This window comes from Alligator mississippiensis, chromosome 2, assembly GCF_030867095.1.
Source record: "Alligator mississippiensis isolate rAllMis1 chromosome 2, rAllMis1, whole genome shotgun sequence".
Taxonomy (NCBI): Eukaryota; Metazoa; Chordata; order Crocodylia; family Alligatoridae; genus Alligator; species Alligator mississippiensis.
The window spans coordinates 70,021,455-70,046,321 of NC_081825.1; the positions used below are offsets into that span (position 1 = coordinate 70,021,455).

At 39.7% G+C, this 24,867-nt stretch overlaps 1 protein-coding gene across 12 annotated transcripts in view; it reads left to right on the forward strand.

The window, feature by feature from the left end:
- Nucleotides 1–24,867, forward strand: part of SORBS2 (sorbin and SH3 domain containing 2) — a 278,948-nt gene that overhangs the window by 31,699 nt on the left and 222,382 nt on the right. For all 12 annotated transcript variants that reach the window (XM_059721817.1, XM_019481319.2, XM_059721824.1 and 9 more), the window contains exons 2-3: nt 8,316–8,452; nt 16,957–17,051. The gene's annotated coding sequence lies outside the window, so the exon portion shown is untranslated. The remainder of the gene's footprint in view (nt 1–8,315; nt 8,453–16,956; nt 17,052–24,867) is intronic.

The following is a 24,867-nucleotide window of genomic DNA, read 5'->3' on the forward strand; positions in this document are numbered from 1 at the left end:
CAAAGATAGCTGCAGTTGTTGCATTATTAAGTCCATTAGGACAACAATAATGTGGCCTGGTGCCATCTTAAATGCAGTTGGCATAGATATGGATTAACACAGATTAATAAAAAGCTTCTATAAATCTTTGAGTAGGTAACATTTCTCTTTTAACTAGCCTCTTAAGACATTAGATTTCTGTTATCCTGTTCTAATGCAGTCAGTGGGTATTTAACAAGCTAAAATAAATTACATCATAATTTTTAGGTGAATGGTTTAACCATAAAGCCATATTTCATTTTTTTAATAATTAAACACTTACAATGCAGTGAGTATTTTTGCTGATTGACTAATATAATTTGCAGAGATAGAATCCTGACACCATTGAAATCAATGGAAGTTTTGACAATGACTTCAGTGGTCAAGGTTTTACCTTACACCTGATTTTTATGAGAGGTGATTCATAAGGACCTGAAGTTATTAGCAACTCATTTCAAAGACATCTTGAGATTTTCTTCCTCTACCAAAAGCATTCTTATTAGGGGTCGTAGCGTATGTGATGTATGCTGACCTGTCTCTCTCTCTCTCCTCCCCTAGAATTTCCTATTTTTAAATCCATAACATTTCAGAGAGAAAGAAAAAGTAGTCTGAGACTTTCAGAGTTAATGACAACTTCCTGCAATCAGAATGCTTGGGGTTTTTTGCATCTATCTTAGATTCACAAACACTGAGGGTATGGACACCTCTAACACTTAGACCAGTTTAAATTAAGTTTAAACCTGAAATGGACAGACATAGAAGCCTGTTGTATTAGTTTAAAACTGCCAGGAAAATCAAGTACTCTTTTGAACTAGTCCACTGTAGGCATCAAGCATTCTATGACACAGGTCTGGCTGGTCCTCCAGGCATCCCACCCTGCATCACTCCTCCCCCTCTCCCCCTACCCTCACTGCTGCAACTACACTCAGATGAATGGCCCCTTTTTTCCTTTTTGCTGGCACTTTTTATCAGTGAGTTTACTTGCACTGCTTGTTCAATTGAAGCAACCAGCTGTGCCCTCCCTACTCAATTGCTACCTTTATCAGCCCTCCGGCCCTTGGGAACCTAAAAACTTGGATCCAAGTAGTCCCTCCTGTCCCCCTGTTGTCCCACCCCTTGCAGGCACTCCAAATTAGGGAAGCAAACTAAAGACTTTGGTTAGTTGCAGGCTACTAAAGTTTATTGAATTCAAGTTTAGGAGACAGACAAAAGCAGAAAAGTGACAGTACCCCCAGACACATGTCACTCCATCTCTGGAAACCCAAAGTATGGGTACATGCACTTCTTCCCCCCCACTTGCCTACTGCAAGGCATGATGGGCTGGGTGCTCACTCCCACACCCAATGTGGGAGCCACAGCACTTCACACGCAGTTGTGAACCAGTTCCCAATTAGTGATGATTTGAAATGGTTGAGTTAATGTGTGTCCACATCCTGACTGAGAAGGTGAGATTTTGTTATGATTATATGAGAAATACTGACTTAAACTGATGTTTGAAAAGCAAATTTTTAAAAATGTACACAAGTTTTAAACAAACACAGTTTAGCATTGGATTGAGCCTCTCCTTGAAAGAAAGTGTTCCTCCAGAGGTTGGATATGGGATATGAGTTCTGAGTCACTTTTCAGTTGACAGGCAATATCTCATTTTATTTTCAACCTTTTGAAAAAGAATCTGACTCATCTAATTTCAAAGATAAAAATGAGAAAAAACTTTCAAGTTTCCAGGAACTAAAGTTTATGTTGTTATCCTTAGAGACAGCCAACATTTGCCCAATTCCTGTTTGGAAAAAAAGTCAGTCATCTCTAGTTTCTCTTCAGGTGTCATTTTGGCGTACAGTAGTCTAGTCAGTGCTGCTGAACCAATAGCATGTTGGACATAGGGTTTTCTGATTTGCTTCTTTTATACCTCTGAATTTATCAGGAAAATAGTACCATAGCTGGGTGCAAAATCCCTCAGACACTGACTTACAATGTTCAGATGCTTCCTGATGATTTCTGGCTGGCTCCTCAGTTCTCTCCATGAAATCTGAGCTAACAGGAAACTCCTCTGTTTCCTCTTCATAATTTTCCTGAACATAATTTCCAAGTATTTTTCTGGGGAACCACACAAGGGCAGAACACTCCTGTTCCACCTAAAAATCTTGAATTCATTTTACCACCTAAAGGCATCAGCAAGGTAGGCTAATATGCCACCAAAAACAAATTATTGAAGGAATCAGCAAAAGGAGACAATTGATCATTCAGGAAAAATAAATAACACCTGTACTTCTGTTCTAAATTGTTAATATAGTTTTTTGTTTTGTTCTGTTTCATAATAGGCCTCTCTATTTTCCAGACAGAAAGACAACTATTAAATGGAACCCATGTAATAGAGCAATACAAAAAATAAAAAATACATTGCAGGGCCTTTAATAAACTTCAGCATTATAGATGTCCAGGCACAGGTTTTTCAGGCATCTTCTAAGTCGTAAGAGTTTCGTCGGAGAAACGGTGTAGCCCACCAGTTATAAACTGCACTGTGTTAGATCCACAACAGTGGGATTCTTTCCTGTCTTCATCATGGTAATGTCCGACTGGATTGCCAAATACTGTTCTTATGGGGTATGGAAATCAATGACGCCTTCCTGCAATGTCATGCCTGAAGTATTCTTGTACTGAGTGCTCTGGCACAGCTGTATCTAAAAACAAGATTGCTTCAATAAACTATTAGGAATATATCTTACAAACTTTAGGATCTATGTATTACCAAATGAATCATTTGACTCATCATATTTTTGGAGGATGTCAGCCATGTCACAGATCTGATGCAAAACAGTGTCAAATGGAAAAGCCGGAATTTGATTGCTGCTTCTAATGCTATACTTTTAAAAACTGTCTACTGATTAAAGGCATGCACCTTTCACCTGGTTTTGTGTGATTTGTGGAGACAATTCTTGAAGGGCTCTCTTGTTGACATTTGCCATTAGTAATCAAGTTATGTGGGTTTTTCTTTCCCCCCTGTTCTCTCTGCCCCCATCCCCATCACCCAGCTTCAAGTTTTTGCAGGTTTTTTGGTTAAAACTGGAGTTTTGCTTTCTAAATCTCGCAATAACCTTAAAGACTTTATACTCCTGGGTACTACCTCTTCAGAACACTTTACACCCTGTGGTTTGAAATAACTAATCATGTTTCCACGTTTTCTTTATTTCTTTTTGAGCAGCTGGGACAACTGGTAACTTAGTCACTAACCATTCCACCTTTCTGAATGGCCCTAAACAAGTGTTGAGTGCTAGCAGAGACTGAGCAAGATGTGAAGTTTATTTTTTGTGAGGCTTAGCAATGCCATTCAGTCATTACAACCATTCCCTCCTTTGTCCCAAATGTTGCCTGGCTTTTTCATAATTATCCGCATAGATATCTTCACTTCATCATATGTAATGTTTTGTTAACAGGACTAGTCCAGTTTTGCATTTGCATTATATTAAATATGTGCACATGCAAACAGGGTTAAATATTCCTTGATTGGCTGGAGTTCTAGCAGTTTGTTGCACAAGCATGCATCCATCGTGAGACTACATTTAACCTCACTAATTTAGTTGAATCTCAGATAAAAAGTTGACAGATGGCTTTAAAGGAATATGCCATTGTAGGACTGAATTTATTCATACTTTGTACTTACAATGTGTTGGGTTCTTGTAAATATTTAACTTTGTGCTATCCTATGACATTTTCCTCCAATCTTCTGTACACCAAACCTCCTCCATGGACCCCATGAGGTTTGCCAGACCACCCAAAGTATGGTTTTTTTCTACATATACAGTCATACTTATACATCTCCTGAATGAGCATTCAGAACATGATTTCATCAACACTAACTCCTTATTCCACCAAAGCAACAAATGGAAGTTATGCACCCCCACTTAGAACACTGGCACCTGATTATGTTGTAGTGCATGCCCAGGATTGTTGTGATGTCCATATCACCAGAGCAATGACTGGTGCAGATGATTTCTGGACAGATCATCATTTGATATGTTCAGTCATATCCATTTGTATCATCCCAAAATGACATGAACAAAAGAAGCTACCAAGGAAGAAGTTCAATATCGAGTGTTTGAAAGACCCTGCTAAAAATAGTCTTCAGCAGTGCCTTAGTGAGAAGCTGTCTGACCTCCTTGGTGATCTTGACACCATTGATCACTAGGGCTGCTTGCAGATGCTAAGAAACAAACCCGGTGCTTTACTTTAAACTCCATGTGCCCCCATGCTGAGCTCAGTGCATGCTCAGAAGAGGCAGCCTGTTAGTTTGACCCCACTTGCCCAACATCTGTATAGATCAGAAGCTTTAGTGGGGCTTTTTTGGCACATTTAGCTAATAGCTGATTGACCCAGCTCTGCAGCATCTGTATAGCTTCAAAGTAACACGCTGTGTCTTCTGGTAAGTTATAGCTTGGGGGGGAGAGGAGGGCTTTAACGTCTGCAAGCAGCCTACGAGAGTTCAAGAAAGGCATCCATGAGCTGTGTAAAGAATCTCTAGGCTTCTCCACAAAGAAATATCAGGATCAATTTGATGGGAATGATTGGGAAATTCCAGCTCTCCCTGGCAGAATAAGAAGAGCCTTCAAAGCTTGGTAGGATGACATCAACTCCAAGCAGAAGCAAGAAATTTATTGCCATATTAAACCTTGAGAACGAGAGAAAAAACCGCATGTGAAAGAACAAGTGGTACGAGGACAAGGCAACAGAGATTCAAAAGTTTGAGGACAGACTCAATACACATAGTAGTTTCTTCAGGTACTAAGCGCACAAGGAACCATTTTTCTGAGGTCCAACACTCTTTAAAGACAGCTGCATCATCTACTCAAGATGGAAGAAACACTTTTCAAGAGCTCTTGAGTCAAGCTTGTAATATTGAAAACAATACCATCAAAGCCATTCCACAAAATTACAGACAACCTTGCTAATATACTAATATATGGATCAATAACATCAATTGTACCCAGTTATATTGTGCTTAAAATATGGTATCTGCATAGTTTACAAACTAACTTGGAGAACTTCCAAGACTTGAAAAACACTCCAGCCTCTGTATTTATAGACCACTCCCATTTACTTGACTGGGAGTTATTCATATGTCCTGGCTGGAAAATTAGTCTAAGAACTTATTTCTTGTGAAAGTATTGTACTACCAGCATTGCATTATTCCCACAAAACTTTTATAAAATAAAAACTGTATCATTATATATCAGAGACAATGTACTCTGTAGTGATGGTGGATGGCTGTGGTTGTTTTTAATTGGTTTAATTGCTGTATAATGTATACAGAAGATTCCTAACAAAGTAGGACCTGGATTTCTCACAGAGTTAGATTTCTTAGCTCCCTGTGAATGCCAGGGTTTGCGAATTAGCTGGGATATATTTAGCTGCACCAACCACTGCTTGGGACTGCTGATGAATCTGGCAGACTGGAGAAGTAGAACCATTTGAAATAAAAACTGCAACTTGGTTATACTCAGCAACCTGCTGTAAATCAAAGGGGCTGTGAAACCACCCAGATATCAATGATCAGGGTTGCTGGAATCGCTTGTTAAAATGTATCCAGTCATGGAATTGCATAAAGTCTTGAACTGGATGGTTATACTCAGCATGGTTACACTCAGCAGAATGTACTATTATCTTGTTAGTAACAGTCATTAATTAAATGATGCCAGAATATGCCAATAAAGCAATTATATAAGCACGTTTGTGTCAGAGTTGCCAGTGTTGGTGAAAGGGAAAATAATGTTATCATTGCCTGAAAAACAATGTAGCACTCTCTGCAGAGATGATGGGAATCTAGCCATGAATTTTTCATGTTTGGTGATTGCGCTCATTTGTGTTTTTCTAATAAATGTAGGAATTATATCTGGCCTGGTAATAGCCACATGGTTTGTATGTCACTGCTCAGTAATATTTACAGCCTATAAAACATTCCCCATAACAAACCATAATCAAGGAAGATTTATGTCTAGTAGTTGAAATGAATTATTAATGTATACCAAAGCTGTGCCACTGAGTGGAGTTTATAAATGCTATAAAAGATAGCGGGTAAGTTATAATTTACATTGTATCAGTTGTAGAGAAAATATAACAAATAATTAAGGTGCCAAAATAGATTGTGTGCTGTTGGTAAATCAGGGGGGTTTTAATGCAGTACCTAGTTGTCTTTTCTGAACATTGTTTCAAAAAAGAAATATAGTACTGCAAAGCAGCACACATTAAAAATCATAGCCTCTGTAATACATCCACATTAACAGTCATGTACCAAGACATAGTTTTAATGAATGATCCTTTTGGTTTTTTGGTTATGTAAGTGTGTGGTATGAGGACTTGTGTACACACTAGTGCTTGGTAGCTTAACCTCTTTCCTATCATACAAAAGTAGTAGGGAAAAGATGGTATCTAGAATAGTGACTCCTTCTCCTGCACTGATTCTGTATATACAAGTCTGCCTATTTGTATTTATAGCCTACAGTGTCTACTCCGACTACTAGTACCCCTTTAAGTCACAACTTTGCATTTGATTCAGCATTCAGAGAGTTAACTAAATGAAAAAAAAAGTCAAACCCAATCAGAATAGGGTGTCCTAAAATGACCCTGTCCATACATGTCAAGTATAACAGAACTCTCTTTAGAACTCTTTGAATTTTGTGGAAAATAAGGGTCCTAGATTGATGTGCTAAGTTTCATACAATTGAGAAAGAGCTAAAGATTTCCCTTTTGCATCATTTTTTTTATTGTGTAAGCATATTTGTATAAATAAGAACTGACCTTTGGAATAAAGATACAGTCATGTTTAATTTGACTTCTTTTTTAGTTAATTTATTTCTAATAGAAACACTAACAAGTATAAGGATCAGTTTTGAAAAAAATCTTTTCCTTTAGCACATGAATGAAAAAAGAAAAGAAAAAGCATAGTTTGATAGTTTCATCAGAGTGTGAATAATGGTGGGTCCTTGTTAATAGGACAGTAGTGGGGAATGAGTATGTGCTTATTTGTTTCTGTTGACAATAGCAAATGTCAACCTGTTTGCTGGGTTGTTGCATTTTTGTTTAACATCCTGTCTCAGTTATCCATAAAACATTTTTCAAGTGCTATTGTATATAATACACTGAGAAAATCATATGTTGTAGCAGTCCCATGACTGATCTTATAACACACATTCAAATGACTAACCAGCTATATAGAAATCTGAGCTAGATTTGAAAATATACTGAAAGCATTTTATAGTTTGCCTACTCGAAAGTGAATTAGAAAGTAACCTTAGATCACTACTTCTTCCATCTAAGGGAAATAGCTGAGTTGTAAAAGACAGAACATAATGTTGTGGTGGAATGTGGAGAGTTGTCTTGATGACGCACAGTAGGCTGTGCCTGTCATAATTGGTAGGAAAAATTTATAGAAAACAGTCTGAAAAGTTTCTTCATGTGACAGAAGTACCTCAGAAAGTTAACTGAGAATGACTGTTTTTTGCTGATTTTTGATTGCTGACATTGCCTATAACCCCAAAGTAATGGCCTTCTCTGCATCCAAAAAGCAAAAAAACTAAGGTTATTTTTTTCTATGATTTATTAACCTAAGTTGAGTTGACACTTAATTCTCCCAAGTTTTTGCAATAGCTGGGGTAGAGGAAGAACGTCTACTATATCAAGTTAATAAATGCCCTTTGGTCCCCACTGACAGACAGGAGCTGTAGTATCAACAGCCTCAGGACACTTATGTTCAAAAATAGCATAGTTGATGAAACCCAGAATTTAAGTTGCAAGCTGGAAATAACTGCTGGCTTCAATCTTAGACCGTTGTCATCAAACACTCATGCTAGCTAGATCTAACACACTTGAATGCAAATGAGAAAATGAGAACACATTTCCCTCTAAGAGTGCAACCCCTATGTAAAGCAGGCACAGCATCTTTAGTGGTGTCTAAAAAAACCAAAAGCCACAGTGGTTTATTTTGGGAGCCCATAGGTAAAATGGTCTTAACATTTTTAAGTGTGCTTTTTTTAAAAAAAAAGAAAAAACAATTGTTTCTCCTCAGCAGCACCCCTTGTTCTTGTTCCTTTTGTTTCTTTAAAATAGAATTTGGACAACGGACAACGTTGTTGTGAGTTTCCTGATTTTTGGTTGGAAGGCTGGTTGTTCAGTATTGCATTTTCATACTGATTGCAGGCAAACCCGTCTGTGCTGAAAATAGCTCAAATGCTCCTAGAACAGAAGCATCAGCCAGCAGCTGAGATTCTTTTGCTCTCATGCCTCTCTCTTTCTCTTTCTCCTTACAGACTCTTGGATTTGGCTTAAATTTAAGCCCTAGGAGTGTAAACCCTTCACAAAGGGCTAAATAAACAAGATCTCTATGTACAAGGGCACAAGCACTTACTTCCTCCGTACTTGAAAAACAGCCGAACTAGTCCGTCTGGTAAGTCATTTTTGTTAAGGGTTTATGCTTTCTTATTGTACTCATGACTAACATTCTTGAGTTTCCAATTAATGTTCAGAGAGAACCTGCCACTGACTGCTAATATTTCTTGGCTATATGTTCTATTTCTGTATATAAATCCAAATACGTGTATGTTATGTAGAGGTAATAATCTAGTCCTGCCTCACTGTTGTGTTCTTGAGACTCTACAAAATATTAACTTTATAATTACAAACCCTACTTCTTAAAAGAGAGTGAGGCTTAAATTAGTTTATTTAGTAGTTAATGTTATTTATTATACCTAAAGTGTTTGATTGTCTAACTGAAACCCACAGTTCTTTTTTATATTGCTTGCCTTGCTTAAGGTTATAAAAGTTAGTTAAATGAAATCAACTTTCTATATGAACAGGATTTCTCTATGGAGCAAAGTACAGTGCATAACAGTTTAAAATTAAACTCTCCCACTGATTCACTTGTGGCATTTTTGCTTCCTTGTTTCACATACTGCAGATAAAATAGCTTAAAATGTTGTTTACATATGCAGCATAATTTATTTTTCTACCAAAAATATTACTGCATATCTCTATATAACAAAAGTCGTAGGCACGTTTACTAGTAAGCTTTTTAAAATCTGATAATACAATATTTGTATAACTTCTCTCTCCTCCAATAAAAGGATACTTGTGTTTTACAATTCTCTATGTATTGTGATCCATTTACCTCAAACATTATAATTTTTGTATTATGGGAAGTTATCATTTTTCTGAGAAAATATAGTTTTAACATGCTGTTACCTCCTAAATAAAAATTCTGATATTTTGTCAGTTACCTTTTGATGGCTTTCCTAACTATGACCAAAACAAAGACCCCTCCCACTGACCCCCCCCCCCCCCAAAAAAAGAGATAATTCCGGTTTTGAGACCAGTAATTTTTTCAGGCTTCAATGATGAGCTTTCTGTTGCATGGTCTGACTTCTCAAAACAGTAAGCTAGCACTAAATGACAGCATACAGATACCTACTCCATCAGATTGCATATACTGTGAACCTTGAGGTATACCACAATTACTATGTGCTTATGTACTGTGTGCCTCAGTTCAGCATAGTTGCTTTTCAAACTTTGCCATAGAAAACCCTGTGATTAAAGTTCACTTTAAAAAAAAATGAAACCAGGGGCCACTTGTAAAAGCAAATCTACATTTAAACATACAGTGTTGTGTTCTCTGTTACATTTTCACAAGGAGAAAGCTGCGTGGGGCAGTTTTCTAACAGAAAACCTGCTGTTGGGCTTTTTATAGGGAGGCTTCTAGGCTTCCTTTTTTTGTAAAACACACTTTCAGAGAAATGTATTACATTTTAATTATGGCAGTTATGTAGTTTTAATGATGCAATAAGTTGATTATAAAAATAGGGATTGTTGTATGAAAATTTAACATCCTGGAAGTTATTGTTTTCTTCAGCAATGCTAAAGACAAGGCTGTTTCAGTGCCTTAAGCTAGCAGTATAGATTGCTACATGGAGGACTTCTGAGTACTTCTCTGATGCTTGCTTCCCCATGCTGGCAGGTGTTTGAGCCTGCTACCTGCACAGCACTGAGTTGTGTGGGATTTGCATTACTCAATATAATTCTTGCTTCTTCCTTCCCCAGTGCTAGGTGACCCAGGTGCTTTCTCCTACCCACTTCTTTCTGACCTGTTCCTCTTCCAGAATAGGAAGGCTTTTGCCTTCTAATCCCTTGCTCAAATGCCCCAATTCTTCCTTCTCCAGCTCAGTTATTTTTTCCCCTTTCCTCATACACCTAGTTCCTTTCACCATGCAACACTGAAAGCATGTTTTGTCTATTAATAACAGGTAGGTGGGGGGACTGACAGCTTAGCTGTGAAGGTTCATTTGAAAAAAGGATTCTGAGGGCCTCTGGGAAAATTCTTTTTAGGAAGAGCATTGGTAGCGGGAATGTGGGTTTCCAAGAAGCGGACATATGTGTGTATGTGGGGGGCATACAGCTGAAAATCTGAGCTAGAAGTGTGATTCATTAGGGTCCAACAAATAGGCTTGAAGAAAAAAACTATTATATTACAGTCAAATGCTTGGCAAATATTTTTTTTTTATCAGAATAATATTTAAGTTATATAAAGGGCCAAGAAATGTCTGTAACTGGTCATTTTCCATTTTTCAGTTGAGAGTGATTAAATCTAGTTAAAAATTATATTCAAATAAAATTCCTCTGGAATTGAGACCAAGTAATGCCAAGTTTCTGTCTACCGTGAATTTTATGACCAAGTAATAGGCTCCTGAAAATGGGGTCTGTACCTGAAGTGCTGACACAACCTGAACTGTAGTGGCATGAAGTAGGCACTATAATTCAGCTGAATGAAGAAGTCTCGGGAGAGTAATGGAATGTCTTTCTTTGCTTAAATATACCTCTGCATTCATGAAGAATAAACAGTAACATTTTGTGCGGGTTTCTCCCTTCTGACAGCGTGTCTTTGTTCAGTCTCCTAAAGGTGGTGTCAAATACATCACTGAAAAAAAAATAAACTTCCCAATTTGCATTTTTTATTTTACTTAACTGGTTGCATGGAACTTTTATAAGCCTTGAATAGCTTAGCTGTTTTACTTGTATTGCAATGTGTTTGGAGAATAAAGGCTCACTCAGAGCAGTTAGCACTGGTTAAACAAACCTGTCACTGCTGACTGTATATGTTCAAACAGGGGGATATCTGTAAGTTTTTTATTCTAGATCTTACACATCTGATCAAATAGGACACTGAAGAACTTTACCTGCTTTGTCTCCAGAGTCAGGGTCTGTTTTCTGAACAGAAGGGGCAGTGCCACCAAGCTATTGCTTTCAGAATTAGTTGTTTCTAGAAACAGCAAATGCTGTCATATTTGGATAGCTAGGATTCCTTGTGTTGTGAGAATTTAGTATTGATAAAGAGCTTGATTCAACATCTAATCAGCCATCAGTGGATGTGTAGTTCCCATTACTGTTGCTGCAAGTTACACATCTTTATTAGTAGCGGAGTTTAGTGGTACTTGTTCTGAATGGGGTCCAAACATATGAGGAGGCTCAAGCACTAGGGAAGTTTTTACATGTGCTTCAAGGATGGGGTGGGGGCATTTAACTATAGCAACTCCGAGAGCTGCTCTAATTAAAGTGCCCACAGTGTCTTGTGTGTCAGCGTCCCTGCACTTCAAAATTCCAGCAGGAGCTTTAACTAAAGCTGCCATTTTGAAGCACAGGGATGCTGATACATTGAGACACGGAGGTTGCTGGAGGTGCTCTAATTAGCATGCTCCAGCAGACTCGATCCAGCAGACTTGATTAATCGAGTCTGCTTTGACATGCTGTAATTACAGCGCATTAAAGTAGCCTTCCTGCACATCTATAGGTACCCAATGGTAAGAGAATGAGTGAACAACAAATTAATGTTGTTTAAACCTATATGATCATCTTGGGTGTGGGTGGGAGTGGAGGGAGAATTAAGACTGTTAGGCTGTGCCCACAGGAGCAGGGTTATGTGTTTGCAGCAACAACAAACAGTAGCAGCCCAAATTTGAGCCACTACTCTTTGTAGCCATGCATTCCCCTGCCCATACACTTTGCAGCAGGACACATGGTCACTCTGCATTATGTGCTGCAGGGGAGGCTGGCTGGCACACAGGGTGCTTCAGTGTGGGACCACCTGGCAGGCAGACCCTGTGCTGAGGCACCCTGCACCCCAGCCAGCTGGGGAGCAGCACATGGAGACAGAAGCTGCCTGCTCCCCCATCTCCATACATGGCAGAACCTCCTCACTGAGATATCCTGCACCCCAGCCAACCTCTCCCCAGGTGGCTGGGGCACAGTGTGCCTTGAGATGGGGGAGCAGCCAGTCCAGGGCTGCAGCAGAGTTCTCGGACTGAGGCACACAGACACAGGGGAGCAGCCAGCCCAGGGCTGCCAGCTCCCCTGTCTCAAGGCACTCTGCACCCCAGACAGCTGGGGAATGGCTGGCTAGGGCACAGGGTGCATTGAGATGGAGCCTCCGCAGTGTGTGGAGACAGGGGAGCAGGCAGCCCTGGGCAATCCCCATATCTGTATTTGTCCCAGCACGTCACTGCTTTTTTTTCCAGCTTTTTTTTTTGCCCTAGCACTGCAAATTAGCAGTCCCACGCACATTTTAACATGCAACATGTGCCATTTGTGACACCACGAAGATGTTTGTGGTGCCACAAACCGCACGTGCCTGTACATCCGGATGTGGTTTTAGTGTTTAAAGTGATAGTGTAGTAAGCAAAGTTTATCTCTTGGATGTAAGAGTAGCACACAACCTCTTTAAGCTTCCTGAACAGGACACACCCACAGTCTGAGCATGTCTGCATTGTTCCAGCAGGCCACAAAAGTGGTCTCCATGGTAGACCTACTTGGGTCAGAGCCGAAGATTTGAGGTGGCTATGGATGGTTCTGGGACAAGTTAATGGGTATATTTTAGTATTGTATGGATCTAGTGGCTATAGTATCTTAAAAAAATGTTGATGCAGAAGGTTAAAGCTATTTTGCACCCTACATGCTCTTGTCTTTCTTTCTCCTTCCTTATTTATGCCTGTGGGCTGAGGAGGTACCCTTTCTCTCCTTGGCTTTGAATTAACACACTTTATAAAAAAGAAAAGAAAAAAAAGTTTGGATTAATTCCAGTAAATTAAGAGGCCTCAGAATATTATTAAAATCTCATACCTCGCTGAACAACCTGTTCAAGTAATGACGAGTCTCCTGCAGTGTGTGAGTAAGATTAAAGTAACACATCGTTACACTAGAACTGTTTTTGAGACTGCAAAGTAGTCTGTCTTGACTTTGTAGGCTTATAACTTCCCAAAAAAGTTCACATTTGAGCACTACTTTTGTTTTTCTGTTCAGACTTTGAACTAATGGGATTTTTTGGGAAATTTCCTAAATTCTCTGGGATTTTAGATAACCTCTGGGATTCTAGATTGCATACTTGCTATGTTGTATATTTCCACACCTTTGCAGACCAGTAGCTGAAGAATGTGGAATGTAAATACCAAACGCACCTTAAGGAGTATATTACTGATAGCCTTCATCAGAAAATACTTCCTGGCCTCTACACATCACACATGCACATGTATGCACACAAAATGTTTTTTGACAGAAAAAAAATATAGTTTAACCAGAAACAGAAATCATTGAGCTAGGAAACACTGCTCTAGGAGTTATAGTTTAGGTACCTCATGCTCCCATTCTGAATTATTTGTCAGAATCCCTAATAGGACTGTCTTCCACAATAAACCAGTATATAAGGCAGCACAACAGAGTACAGTACTACAGACATGAGGCACATGCATTCAAATTTCATAAGGTATTACAACATAATTTTAAAATACAAGTATTACAGTTTTTGGCTCCAGTATTTCCATTTTAAGATAAAAACTGAAAGTTTATTTCTGTTCCTAGGGTTTGGGCTTTTTTGGAAAGCATTTGACATTCAATCTGGAAAGCAAATACTTTTTGTGAAGCTGTTCATTTTATTAAAAACCTTGTTTTATTCAAAACAATTCAGTTTATTGACATTTTCATAAGAATTTTACCCAGCTTTTGTCTGCATTTGGAAAATATTGATTGATTAGTAGTGAAGTTGTTTAGCAGTCTGTGTATTGATGCCAAGAGTGATGGAGACAATGTACATAGCCACATTTTAAGTGCACACTTATGTGCATTGTGATCTATTTCGGTAAGCCAGAGATGGAAATGGGAATTACCCATTAACATAAATCATTGAGTGCATTTGTCTAGGTATATCTATTAGTGGTTTAAGGACTAATGCACTTCATTAGTGGCTAAAGTCTCTAAATATTTATGTAGTCTTTAACATTGAAGGCATCTGACACATTTATGCTACCTGCAAGCCTAAGGCAGTTTACCAGTAGCTCTGCCTTATTGATCTTATTCACTGCTGTATAATAACATCCTAAAACCAGTGGCAAATGGAATGGAGGGGTCCACATGTGGATCTTTTCTTTTCTGTTCAAAACATAAGAAAGGTGACAGCCTTGTCACTGCAGCACGATTTCACAAATTTCTGGGACACTAGGAACAATTGTTTCTGGGTAGGGAAGTATTCCCAAAGCTATCAGCATTTCATTAGACTTCAAATTGTATTACTTTAGGAAAAATCTCCTTTACACTTTGAGTGCTAGGTAAAAAAGCACACACCAACATTAGGATTCCCTTTTGGCCCAACTCCCCATGAAGTCCCATGGCCAAGCAAGGTCTTGGGGAGGAGAGGACACCAGAACTGGTGTGTAAGTGGTCCAACAGATTCATGAGGATTGGAAACCCACATAATTTGGGTCTTCTGGAGAGGGGCAAGTCTCTTCGGAGGAAAGAGGGTGCGAATTCAAAGGTAACAGTAGAAGTAATTGTCTAGTAAAGGTAACTGCCCATTGAAGACTTAACTTCTTCACTTAATGACTTTACCTTTGTAACATTAACATTATACTAATTGTCACTCTTTTTGTTAGTGTGGCCTGCAGCTAGACTTGGTAATTAGCTAGAATGTAAACCAAATCAAATTAGCATCAAGGCAGCATATGAAATATAATAATTCCATTGTTTATGAACTTCAACCTGTTCAGGTGTAGTTCAGGTGGTCTACTGTTCTCAGTAATTTATTTATACTAGTTAGGAACATGAAAGAAAAAATATGGGCTATGTGACTTGCTGCTGGATCCTTCCTAATTTCTAATAGTTATAAGCACTGAATTATGTTGTCAAATTTGTAAATAAAACAGCAACAAGATCTCATTTTCCAAGTAATTAATTCCAACAGGGCAAGTTCCAGTCATAATGCTGTAAGTGGTCCCTACCATTGATTAGAGATGCTCATTCCAAAACTGTATTCACAGATTTAATTTTTATAGAGTTTCCTAAATTCTTAAGTTTCTAAATTCATGGTGCCCCTTTTTTCTTATTGTTTTAAAATATTTGTATCAGAAATGAATAATTATGACACTGAATTAATCTGAGGGCACGTCTACATGTGACACGATGTCACCATAGCTACATGCTATGGCAGCATAGCTCATCACTACAGTGACGTGACGTCAGCGGGCACAAACCATGACGCTGACAGTACGTTACCGGAGCAATGAACTACCTCACTATGTAGCTCACTATGTAGCATTGCTACAGCAATGTAGCTGCTAAAAATAACTGTGCACTACTGGGATTGTACAGTAACAGCTAAAAAAGCAAGTATTAAATCCAAGTGCAGTAACAACTGTACCATAGGGGGTACATGTAGACTTGCCCAGAGTGAATTAGTCTGAGTGGATCTGCAGAGAACTTTACATTTCCTATAGGACTATGGGTTTTTTATTATGTTTTGGATGCTGCTTATTACACATTATGTCACATATTTGGATTGTGAAAAGTTTGGAGGCATTCCATTGATCATTCCTTGCTGGGCTGATGTCTGATTAGCTGGGCAAACTTTGAAATAAATACAAACATGAATGTAAAAAGGTTAACGTGACCAGAGGGAAGAGATGTAAAGATAAACTAAGGTGGTACTCAATGAGTCAGCAGTCAGCAGAAGCAGAGGGAAGTGACAACAGAATATGTAATAGCAATAAAGTGTTGGGGGGATAAGAACATGGAGAAAGACAACAGAGGGGAAGTATAGGAAAAGAGATTGTATTTCCTATAGGTACATACAGGCATTACCTTTAGATTGACTTAACCATAAGATTAGGTTGGTCTAAATGCCCAATTGTGCAGGCATTCAGAGGGCTCAATTCAGTCAAAAAATAGTGCACCTGATCTAAGTTAATGCACTTCAGGAGATCCACAAACTTAGATTGAGAGTGTTGAACTGATTTAGGAAATGAATTTGTAGCACAGCCGCAGGGCTGGGAAAGCACAGCTGCTTGCCCCAACCCTGGGGTTGTGCTATTCCCACGCCTCCTCCCCAACCCTGACTGGCCTATTTATAGCTCCCCTCACCTCCCACAACTGGACAATCCCTCTCCCACCACCCACAGACCCACCAAGTCCACCCCAGGCCCACCTGCCCCTCCTCCCACCCTGAGTTGCTTATCTCGGGCTGCCCATGTTGTTCCTAGAGTAGTGAACTACTGTATGTGCTGCTTCCAGTTTAGGTCTAGGCAGCTTAAAGGAAGCCTCTTAGATCTAAACTGGGTGCAGTGAATGCTTGTTCATAGCCTGTGAGAGGAAGGCATAAGCTCAAAAGTAGCTGGTCTGGAGGGCTAGCTTTTCAGCCCCAATAAGGCTTAAATCTAGCCTTGTTTGGCCAGTTTAGGGATTCCTTTGGTATGTAGATCCCTCCAATGCCCCCTTACAATTTTCAGCTCATAGCAAGGCAATCCTTGGCTATGACAAGGATCCTCTGCTAAGTAAGAGCAACCTGGAATGGTTTTCAGCAGGCTTGAGGATCATGGGAGCTCCAAGAAGTTTTAAAGACACTTTTTTATTTCCCTTTGTCTTCAGGTTCTGCACTGAGCACAGCTTGGCTGGACTTGACAATTGAAGCTACCGACTGAAGTGTTTAAAGAACAGTGGAGGCCCAAGTGAACAGATCAAAAGTAAGACTCAAACTGATAAAACACTGACACTAAAAATGATGAAATAAGAGGAGGGAATGGGGAGAGGGGGTGACAGAGAGGGCCAGAAATGATATTTTTCCAAAGTTCTCAGTATTCCCTGAGTTTTGCTTCCATTGCAGTTGGCAACAAAACTCCCATTGACTTCTATGGGAGCTGCATTAAAACAATGTTGAGTGCATCCTAAAATATCATGGTTTTGGGAACACATCCTGATGCCTGCCTGTGCTTTAGAACTGGGAATTGAAGCCAAATATATCCATTGATGACACCTGAAATGCTAAATGGTGATATATACACAGTATTCCACACTAATGGCTTTGTATGGGATGAAGTGTGGTTCATTAGAATTGGACTGGTGTCCAGATTTAACCTATTGATTAGAAACCTGTCTTGCCCTGTCAAGGTAATATAAATGTGTCTCAGTACAATATCAGCAGCTGCTCATTTATTTAAATAAACATGATCTTAAAAGGTTCGAGTTCACAACTAGGTAATATCCAGGTAGTGGCTTCCCTATATGAAACCTAAATAGTTTAGTTACACTGTATAAACACCTTGGAATTGTTATCATCCAAGCTCATTTGAACCCATGAACCTGATGGCTTTTGAACATTGTGGAAGCCAATCATGGAGCTTTCTACTCAGTGGTCCCCCCATATTTGAAGTTCACTCTGCTGCAAAAATAGTATAAGCAGATACATAGTAGTAAATCATGCAGCTGAGGTCATGGGTGGATGCAGAATTTTGAAAAGGGGGATGAAGATGTTGAGGTGCATCATTGCATATAAAACAGCACATATTTTTCTTCAGTGAAAAATAAACTAGGAACTTTACTAATATGCTAGGGACCTAGGGCTGTATTATTTAGTCTAATATTAAAGTAAAAATGAATATCACTTCATTGGAATGAGTTAAAAACAATCTGCAGGGCTGTGAAATAGAAGATTCATTATAGCAGCAGATAACAGCAGAATTACAAAACAAAGGATAGTTTGATCAGTGGAACATCAAGACTATTAAAAAGAAGACAGGGTTGCTCACACCTGTAGAATGGAGAGTTAAAAGGGATTACAGTGAGCCATTAAATCAATTGACTCCCTTAGTACTACGTGAATAGAAATGCTGCTGCCACTGCCAGGCAGTTGGTTTTAAACTTTGCATGAAGCAGGAATCAAAGTGGGGGTGCAACTGTACCATTGCACCCTGCCAGGAGCCACCCCTGGCTAAGGTTATATGTTGGTTTTCTAACTGACTGTAGAGGCTGATCAGCACAGGTGTTTTATTTCTCTTCATTAGATCCTGAAAGTCTCTTCCACATGTGTTAGAGCACTTAAGTGTTCATGGTGGTGGGTTACAAATATTCAGTTTTTAAAGCAAGTGGTCATAAATTTTGAGAAATGGTTGACATGCATAATAGTTGGGAATGGAGGAATTAGCTCAAATTAAACAAAAGCTGACTTTCAATCAGAACTTGAATGAAACCCAAGCAAAATTGTTTTAGATTCCAAATACTTTGGATGTGAGTAAAAAAAAAAAAAGGGGGGGGTGGGGAGGAGTTAGTTGCTTCATCTTTCCAGACCTTTGTATTTACTAAGTTTCAGCTAGCACAGGAACAGTCCACCTCCCTTCTTTGAAAATTACATCTGTTTTATTAATAGCTACATATAATAGGTCAAGAGGTAAATGAGAGTTGGGTAAATGTTTTTTGGTGAAAATTGGAATCCACAAACACCTGTACACAAGTGCCCAGGCTGCTTCTACACACTGGAATTCAAGCATGTCGGAGCAGACACAATTAATCAAATCAACATCATAATGAGTGAGTTATTAATTGATTAATTGAATCCTCTGGAGCATGCCAATTGCCACAATATCCCTGTGCTTAAAAATGGTGGCAGGGGCACTTAAACTAAAACTTGTCACACAAGCATTAATGCAAGCATTCCTGCCTCTAATTTTAAGTGTGGAGATGCTGATACAGAAGATGTGGCAACACGTTAATTAAAGTGGCTCTGAAGCCACTTTAATTAAAGTGCTGCCCCCCACCCCCAGAGCACATGCAAAAGTGCCTTGCATAAATAAGCCCTGTCGGGTACTGATGAAGACTAACATGATAGTGCAAGTTTTGTAAAGCAACGTCATCCATTTCTTGAGATATTCATTAATTATGTATGCCCCCCTCAATCCACCCCATTTCAGTTATCTGAGGAACCCATTATGATGTTGACAGATTTGTATTTTTATTAATACTTTTTCAGATCAGTTTTTAGAGCTATATTTGGGTGTGTTGGCCTCAAGTACTATGGCACAAGTGTTTTTTTGAACATTTCAAATTCGGTTGGCTTTTGAATGGTCCCATTAAATACATGGAGTAGAGGTCACATAAAATACATGGAGTTGCTCCTGATGTTTGGCCTAAACTTGAAGAGGAAAAGTACTATGTGAAGAAATGGTTAGGATGTTTAGTGTGTCAAGAAAAGGGCAGGAGCATATTACAGAGAGAATAGCATTGTAGGTGACAAGCCGTTTTTAGATATTTCAGATCATTTGAGCTTTGGTTTTATTTTTCCCTTTTGCACAAAAAACAACTATGTTGGAATTTTACATAAAGAACCAGATTTAAAAATGATAGAAGAAGAAAGAAAGAAGAAGGCTGAACAAGCTAGATTTACTGGCTGCGTAATGAACTTTCACATTCAATCCTCTCAGTGTTTTGTTTGTTGTTGTTCTTACATTCACACCAGGTGTGCATGCATGTGCATATTTATGATGGCCAGACAAATACTTCCTGATCTAACACACACTTAGCCATAGAAATAAGGTATTTTCCTCACACGGTTGTCCATATGAATGTTCTGGAAGGAACTTTTACTTCCCTGAAGATTAAGTGCAATTGTATAGCTGTCTGTGGACTTAATTGGATCAGACTGCAAATGTGGTTTTTCTGCAGTTGACCAGGTCTAGTTATTACATCAGCATATTGTGAAACTAGTCCAAAAAGCGTCATAGGTCTCAGAAACCCAGCCCTGGGCCTGAGGTGGTATAGTTGATGTCCGACTGCCCCAGCCCAGAAATACACCTTTGGAACCTGGCTTTCAGAGCAGCAGCTGGGTGCTGCATTAAGCCAATCACTTTCTCCTGCCACAAGAAATCTATGGACCTAGCTAATTATGTGAACATGAAATACCACTTATTAATGCCATAAAGGTAAAAACTTTGGTCTTTATGCACTGTTATCTCAACCTCAGAATTTCAAATCTCTTTCCATGGACTGTCAAATTTCAGTGACTTCTACTAGGAATAATTGGCTATTTGCCTGCTTTGGGAATTGAAGATTGGAATGAGCCATTTACTCAACAAATTAAAAAACCTGACAACTCCATCAGCTATGCCCCTGATTCTGGCAGAGTGGGAACTGAATGATATCCTGCCTTGATTACATCACTACTAGAGCATATAGTTAATAATTTTATTTCATTTCATTCCATCTCTTTCAAATTCTCCCTCAGTGTTCTTATACTCCCATGCAAATCATGTCATAATTATAATATCCAGGCCAACTCATTTCCCATCTGATCATAATAGGTTGTGTTCCACAGTGAACAATAAGGGGGGGAGGGGGGCATGGTAGGGAAATGAATGGGAAAAGCACTGAAATGGAATTGGAATAAAACAAAACACCCTTTAGGATGGTGTGCTGTTTATCACCTATGGATAGATTTTTCTGACAATAGCTTTTCCAGTTGTTTTTCCATAGTTACAAGAAACAAAACCAAGGTCACTTAACAAAACCCCTTTGTTAATGTATAGTTCTTTCTCTGAAGCCTTTACCATATAATTTCATAGTCACTGCAAACCGCTTTCTTGTTCTATTGTGTGAAGTTGCACACTTGAACAGATAGCATTTGTAAATTTCTGCCTGAAAACACATGGTGCAAATTCTTGCACTGAGATGAACAAAGACTGATTGCAAAGGTCTGTGTGGATTAGCATCTCATTAAATCATTTAATTATTTATATTTATCTAAATGAAGCAGCAAGTTATGTAAAATATAGTAGCTCTGGCAAAGCTTTTAGATTTTGTGTGTGTAAATGTATACCCGTACATTGTGTATAAAAACAATATGGTCGGTATGTGTTTGTATACATGTGTATATATATAGAACTAATAATTTATCTTTAAAAACTTTTGAAAACATACTAAGGTAGACAAAAAATTGCCTTACCTCCTCTTACTGTAGTAATGGCTGTAATGGGAAAAAAAAATAAAATACTTTTTCTTCGTACAACATCTAGCAATTTAGGTCCCAATAAGCATAGGGCCATAGAGGTACTGTTGTAATATAAACAATGCATGCAAATAATAGCTAACTTAACCTGGAAGATCAGTTTATTGGCCAGGGCAAGGGAACTAATACAGAAAGCAGAAACTTGGTCATCAGCATGAAATAAAACCTCCAATAAATCATATTATTACAACTGTAATAATAAGCTTGGGAAGCTGTGATAGATATAATCTTTGGGCTATATCTGGACATGGTATTTGTTGATAAACTGCAAATCCTGTACTCTGTCTGCTAGGAGTGCATTTCCCTCATGGTTTCTTATAACACACCCATTGCCACCATTGACTCACAGGCTTCTGCTGATAAAACCTTTGTTCCACACTACCATTTATTTTCTCTGTGTTTGTTTTATAGTTTTTGTTTATGATAAAAATCTTCTGCCCGTATTGTAGATAGAAAAGGGGAATGACAAAGGGGCATGCTACTTGAAACTGCAGGCTGAGAGGACTGTATTGCCCACAGAAACAACTTTTCAAGCAGAAAGACTTTTGCATGAAAACAATAGTCTCTGGCATACTAAGCGACTCAGCAAATTGGTATTCAAGCCCTTCATGTCCAGGTTGTCATAGATTTCATAGATTTCTACAGTTGGAAGGGACCTATTAGATCATTGAGTCTGACCCCCTGTTTGGGCAGGAAAGAGCGCTGGGGTCAAGTAACCCCAGCCAGGTGCTTGTCTTAATCTCTTTTTGAACACCTCCAAGGCAGGGGAAAGGACCACCTCCCTTGGAATCCCATTCCATATTTTGGCAACCCTCAGTGTAAAGAATTTCTTCCCGATGTCCAATCTAAATCTACTCTCCTTCAGTTTATGGCTATTGTTTATGCGCTCTGGTAAACAGAATATCCCCTATTTCCTGCTGACTCCCTATGATAAGTCTATAGACAGCCACAAGATCACCTCTCAGCCTTCTCTTGCGGAGACTGAAGAGATTCAGATCCCTCAATCTGTCTTCATAGGATCTTACCTGCAGGCCCTCAACTATATGAGGTGCCCTCCTCTGAACCCTTTCCAGGTTATCCACATCCCTCTTGAAGTGCGGCGCCCAAAACTGGACGCAGCACTCCAGCTGCGGCCTCACCAGTGCTGCATAGAAGGAAAGTATCACCTCCCTAGACCTGCTTGTGATGCACCTACTAATGCAAGACAGAGTGTGGTTAGCTTACTTATTACTTTGTCACATTGGTGACTCATGTTCATTTTTGAGTTGACTATGACTCTGAGATCCCTTTCCACTGCTGTGCTACTTAGAATGTTACTTTCCAGTCTGTAGGTGTATTGGTGATTCTTTCTCCCCAGATGCAGCACTTTGCACTTACCTTTGTTAAATTGCATCCTATTCTGCTCCACCCACTTCCCCAGTCTATCCAAATCTGCCTGAATTCGCTCCCTACCCTCTAGTGTGTTTACTATGCCCAGTTAGAATCTAGAATTAGATTCAATTAGAATCTATGCAGAAGGCAGGGGAGGGTGGCAATTTAGGCTTCTGGCATATGTTACATCTATGGTGCAATCACTGTATTAATCGCTCCATAAATAATAGCATGCCACAGGTTCATCACAGCTATTGCACCATAAAATGGCAAACCAGTCACAAAGATATTCCACTAAAAATGTGGAACATCTTTTTGGCTGATTTGAATGGTGCCATAAATTGAATATGGGCATTCCCATCATCCCAGTATCAAGAATCAGCTGTTTACCAGCATTGAGACCTGGCCAGCTCCCAGCCTGGAACTGGACTTGGGGCTGTCCTGGGGTTGGTACTATCAGACATCTGATTGTCAGCACCCATGCCATATAGCTCAACCTGATTGTTGTCACCAGCACTGGACAATCAGGGATCCCAAGGCTACTCCCAGCCCAATCCATGGGCTGCTTATGCTCAGATAAGACTCTGGATCAAACATGAGGCTGCTCCAGAATCTGGGAAAGAGCTGCTTCCTGCCTGATCCACAGGTCCACAATGGCATGATTGAGATATGAGGAATATTGTGTCCCGTCCTAAACATCATGAGTCCTACCATGCATGTCTGATACGGCAGGATGTATGATGGTTAGAATGGGGCATAAAATTCCTTATAACCTAATCGCATTATTATTATAACATCTGCCAGGGGCATTAGAGACTGACTCATTCAGAAAGGCATACACTTTCGTAGACAACAACTTACTTCATCAGATGCTATGAATCTAATGCAGATAAGAGATGGTCACAAATATTTGCCATCGGATATCTATCTAAATGTCAATGTAAAATGAAATTCGTAATCTCCATCTTTGTTGATAGCTGCAGAAGAGGAGCCATGCTTGAAATAAGTATGGAATTTAAACTGTTACTCTTCTGGAATATATCCCTCCAGGTCAAGCCTGAGACAAATTACCATATTTACCCAAATCCAAGATGACCCTGAATTTAAGATACCCCCCCTCCCCCCGTAATTAGATTCTATATATGGAACATTTATTAACTTTGTTATGATTTTCCATATATAGAATTTAATTATGAGAGGGCCATCTTAAACATTTCCCCTTCACTGCTGCAGTGGGGAAAGTAGTAGCAGGAGGGCAGACAATGGGGGAGGCAGTAGGAAGGTGGTAGATGAGGAGGTGGTGCAGGGGCAGTAGGTGGGCAAGCAGTAGGGGACAGGTGGCAGGGGCAGCAATTGGGGATCAGGCAAGGGGGCTCAAACAGCTTGACCCCTTCCCCTTCCCACACACCTTGACCCCTGCTGCCTGCCCCTCATCACTTGTCCCCCCATGCCAGTCTCCTTACCTCCCTCTCCCCACAGCAACTCCAGGGCCCAGCCAGAGCTGCCACCTCTAACTGGCTGAGCTGGGACCCTGCTCTGTGTCCCAGGCTGAAGCGGGGCTGGAGCCTGCCAGAATGGAACAAAGTTAAGCAACAGAGTGAGGTGGTGGCAGGTGCGGAGAGCAGAGACTACAGAGAGAGGGAGCGGAGAAAGAGGGAGTGGGGGGCCAAGGCTGCAGGGGAGAGGCAAGGTGGAGAGCCGAGGCTGCAGGGGTGCAGAAGCAGTGAGGAAGCAGGCAGCAGCTGCAACCCTCATCTTTGGTCAGGGCCAGAGCCAAAGTCAGAGCTGGGGCCAGAGCCCTAGCAGATGCGTACCCTCCCCCCACACTTCCTCATACTCAAATCTAAGAAGAAAGGCTTTTTCCCAGTGTTAAATGTGGGGGAGAAACCTTGTATTGGATTTGAATAAATATCATAATCAGGAAGTGCTAGGCTCTTTGTATTTCTGTTACTTGTGCTGTACCTGTTTAGCAGAATAAATATAGCCCCATACTCTTGAAGGCACATTCCAACACATTCTTCAAAAAATAGAAATCTCTAATTGCGTACCTTTTGTACCATCTTTCTTCACAGCTGGACCAGGTGTAGTTAACTAAGGTGAAAGACTGTTGAGAATGTGAGCTCATAGCCTGAGAC